Consider the following 4960-nt stretch of genomic DNA (forward strand, 5'->3'; position numbering starts at 1 on the left):
AAAACATTGTATTTCATCTTAGAGTATAACTAGAATAACTTTAGTTTATTTTCACTCTTAGTAATTCTTTTTCTTGTTAATATAGTTGAAAGTCTGGGTATATATAAGCCCTGAAATCAGGTAGTCCTTAGGAAACATGAAATAAAATAACCTCCTGCATTTTTTACTTATATAACACCAATTTCTATATATGTCAATGCCGTGCTCATCAGGCATTTAGAAAAAAATCTTTTTATTGGGGGCTCATACAGCTCTTATCATCATCCATCCATCTATCCATTGCGTCAAGCACATTTGTACATTTCAGCTGTCTTTCAGTGGTCATCAGAGATTACAGCTACTCCCAGGTGGCTCAGTCCCAGTCAGACCTTGCGGGAGAGATCGCTCTGCTTCAGAGCCTGAACCTTGAGGAGGAGGAGGAGGAGGATGACGACACCAGTCTGAATGTGGTTTGTGGCATCTGCATAGAAAAGGTGTGGGACAAGTCCCAGACTGAGGGGGTCTTGGCCTCTTGCCCAACTGCCCCCACCCCTAATGCCTGAGCTGCCTACGCACCTGGCGCAGGAAGCAGCCGGACTTCTTGCTGGCCGTCATCAAGTCCTGCCCCAGTGCTGCATCCACTCCAGCTACATCACCCCCAACACTATCTGGGTCAGCAAGGGCCCCAAGAAGGCGCAGCTCATCCAGGACTTCAAGGCTGGGACAGGCCAGACCCGATGCCGGTTCTTCTGGCGGGGGAATGGCCACTGTCTCTTCAAGTCTGACTGCATCTACCAGCACCAGTCCCCTTTAGAGAAGACCTCGATTTCTGGTCCTACCTGGCCTGAGAGTGTACAGCTGCCCTCTGGGAGTGAGGTGCTGAGTCCAGCCGTGTCCCTAGGGCACCCTGAGCCGGAAGACAACGTAGTCTTCACAGACTGGCCCTGCCCATGGCCTCTGGGGCCTCCCCTTCTCTCCCCTCCTCCTGGAGCTCATCCTGGATGCCAGCAGTTTTGACAGTGGCCTCCTAGAACCAGGATCAACTTGCTGGGATGAGGGGCAGAGTTTGATTGGTGGTTGGGTCTTTCCCTGGGTGGTCATGGTGGTGGCGGTGATGATGGTGAGGACAGGTGTGCAACAGTGACGAGGCTGGGAAACTTGGAGAGGCATGGAGCGTGCATGGGATGGAGGGAGTATTCCGTTCCTCTCTCTTTCTGGTTTTTAACTTTGCTTCTTTGTAGAAGGATTCTAAAAGGAAACTAATAAAATGCAAGTAAGCCATTAAATGATGTTGCCACCATCATTTTCAAAACATTTTCTTTCTACTTGGGCCCTTGGTATCAGCTCCTATTTTTTTCCCTCCTTCCCTCCCTCCCTCACGAACCCTTGATAATTTATAGATGGTTATTATTTTTCATGTCTTCCATTGACCGATGTCTCCCTTCACCCACTTTTTCTGTTGTCTGTCCCCCAGAAGGTGGTTATATGTAGATCATTGTGATCAGTTCCCCCTTTCTCCCCCCATCTTCCATTTACCCTCCTGGTATCGCTACTTTTATTATTGGTCCTGAGGGGTTTATCTCTCCTGGATTCCCTGTGTTTCCATCTCTTATCTATACCCATGTACATGCTCTAGCCTAGCCATATTTGTAAGGTAGAATTGGGATCATGACAGTGGGGGTGGGTGGGAAAGGAGGAAGCATTAAAGAACTAGAGGAAAGTTGTATGTTTCATCAGTGCTATACTGCTCATTTCTTCCTTGTGACCCTTCTGTAAGGGGATGTCCGATTGTCTACAGATGGGTTTTGGGTTTCCATTCTGCACTCCCCTCTCATTCACATTGATGTAATTTTTTGTTCTGGGTCTTTGATGCCTGATACCTGATCCCATGGACACCTCATGATCACACAGGCTGGTGTGATTCTTCCATGTGGGCTTTGTTCCTTCTCAGCTAGATGGCTGCTTGTGTATCTTTAAGTCTTTAAGACCCCAGACACTATATCTTTTGACAGTCGGGCACCATCAGCTTTCTTCACACTTGCTTATGCACCCATTTTGTGCAGTGATCATGTTGGGTAGGTGAACATCATGGAATGCCAAGTTTTTAGAACAAAGTGTTCTTGCATTGAGGGAGTGCTTGGGTAGAGGCGCAATGTCTGTCTGCTACCTTAACACTAAACCTATAAATATATGTACATAGATCTATTTCTCTATCCTTATATATATAAATATATTTACATATACACATGCCTGTATTTAGACCTCTATAAATGCCCTTTGCATCCTAGTTCTTTCCTCTATTTCCTTTTACTTTCCTCTTGTCCCACTATCATATTCTTCTGTCATTCGGGTTTCAGTAATTCCTCTCAGTTACATTGTCCTTGATCAAGCCCTACCAGGCATCCTAAATCCTCTTTGCCATCGAGTTTAGATCATTTGTTGTTCCCTTGCCCCTGGGTTTGTTAACACCCACTTCCTTTCCCTGCCTCCCCTCTCTTGTGTTCACCAGGAACCATTGGTCCTGGTATATTCTCCTACAGATTGTTTATTCCGACTATTTTATCTACATAGAGTTATAGAGGCAATAATAAGGCAGAGCAAAACAAAACGACAAAAGAAAACCAAAAAACCAAACAACAACAAAAACCAATGACAAAAAAAAAAAAAAGCCTATAAATAGTTGCTGGTCTATTCATTGACCTTTAGGAGTGTTTTCCAGTAGAGTTTAATGGGGTGCCATGCCCTGACCCCATAATCTATTTTTGGTATCCCCCAGGGACTTCAATGCTTTGCTGCTCTGTTGCACACCCTTAGCGTTTTGCTTCAGTGTGGTGGGGTCAGAATACACAATTCCTGCATTGTGCCTCCAGTGTTGTCCCTCACAACCATACGGGTCAGTGAGGGATGTTGTGTCTTGTGGTGGGGCCGGCCCTGTGGTCCTCTCTGTGCATTGGCTGCTCTGAGCAGGAATATCATCTATGGGGCTTGGCGGGCCAGGATGTGTTCCACTCTCTCTCCTTCTCTCTTTGTTTGCCCCTGTGTGCTCTGATCAGACACACCTCTCTCCCTGAGCTGTAGCTATAATGCTGTCCTCGGAAGTGCATACTTCTGGGGGTGGGGGTGTCCACTTAGTTGGGATTGGGGCTGGCCCCACAAACCTCTCTAGTGGTTCCCTGCTTCATGTAGGCATGTTGCATTTATGTCTTGGCACACCAGGTTGAAGTCTGCTCCCTCTCCCCATCTCCTGTGGAGGTATAAACAACACCCTCCTCTTGGGTGGGTTAGTGCCCTGTTTCCCCGCTACCCATGTCTTTTTTTTCTTTTCACCTCCCTTTTAGTTCATCAGCCATTTTTTTATATGAGTAATTCAGAAGTAACTAAGAACAACGAATGAGCAGCTGAAAATTTCCTGTTTTTGTGAAAAGGATCAGAGTACATCACTGATCCTTGCTTATCTCCTACTGAGGTGTTATGATTAGGAGGCAGTAGGTGTGGAAAATGGAGGCACTCCAACCACAGAGAAAGGACGGTGGAAGACTTGCAAAAGCAGTATTTCTGAGATGAACTTGTAGTGGGAAAGAAAGGAGGAAAGTCCTACTAGAATGCCTTTGGACCAGATGCATCATCAATGAGTGTATAAAGACTGTTCTTGAGATTGTGATTTTATATGAGATCGAATAGAAACCTTGTTGAGGATTAGAAAGAAAATGATCAACTCTGGCTCTCTATTGGAATTTCCCTCCTGACAACACCAAAGTGTTGTTCACATTTAAAAATTTAAATTCCATACTCATTTAGAAAGACGACCTTTCACTATGCACGGTTTTAAGTAGGACAGCCACAACAGGAGTCTGAAGAATAAGAAACAAAAGGGAAAGGAATTGAGTGTGTTTGATGGAGAGGAAGGAAGGAAGATGTCCTACTTGTGCATTCTTCAGCTGGCTGCAGAAGCACTTTGAAATGTCACTTTGGTTGTCAGTGTGTTAGCCTGGATTGACTAGAGAAACACATCCAGTGACATATATGTGTAAGAGAGAGCTTCATATCAAGAATCAATTTTATATTAAGAAAACATCCTAGCCCAGTCCAGATCAAGTCCATAAGTCTGGTATTAGCCCATAAGTCTAATACTAGTTTAGTCCATCAGTGTCTCTTCAGACTCACACAGCCACATGTAATGATGCAGAATGCAGGAAAATCACAGGGCGGTGGGTGCAAAGTCTTTTGGATCCAATGGCCCTGGTGGCATCACAGCTGCAAGTGTGGCTCTTCAGCAGGAAGGTGAGGGCAGAGAGAGAGGGGGAGGTTCCCAGGGCCCTCTTTCTGAGAAGGCCACATCCACAAGGAGGTACCATCAGGCTGTGACCTGACTGACAGGCTAGACTCCACCTCCTACATTCTATACACGTTGATATGAAATTATGTAACTACCACAGTCAGCCTCAGTCCAGATTCCAAGGTGGCCTTTGTGATTTCTGCTGTAATTACAACCCCACCTCACAAAGAACAGTAAGAGTGTCAAGATAGTCCGTGGGAAGGAACAGGTGGAGTTTGATCATGTACAGCATTTGCAGAGCCTAGAAAAAAGATGAGTTTCAATACACGAACTCTGCATTTTCTCTTTGCACTAAAACTGAACCTTGCTCATTTACAATTGGGAGATACTAGCGATCTTATTTTGAAAATATTCACGAGAGGAAAAAGTAGTGGGGCTACGACTTTTTTGAACCTGTCTGTGTCCAGAGGCCTATTTCCTTCTCTTGACCTTGCTAGAAACACTTCATCCCGGTGAACAGGTGTGGGGGTGTGAATTCACGTGGAAATACATAGACAAGGACCACGGATGGGCTTGGGACAGAGTGTTTCTATGGAAACACTGGTGACCATTCAGGGGAAGTCTACCAAGCTACTAGAGAGAACCCAGCTAGTGTCGTCCCTTGATATTGGAGAGGGGTGGTGCCAATTTCTTTTTTTTTTTTTT

The sequence above is a fragment of the Echinops telfairi genome, unplaced genomic scaffold, assembly GCF_000313985.2.
Source record: "Echinops telfairi isolate 266 unplaced genomic scaffold, ASM31398v2 ScPeMD7_21;HRSCAF=78, whole genome shotgun sequence".
In the NCBI taxonomy this organism is placed as follows: Eukaryota; Metazoa; Chordata; class Mammalia; order Afrosoricida; family Tenrecidae; genus Echinops; species Echinops telfairi.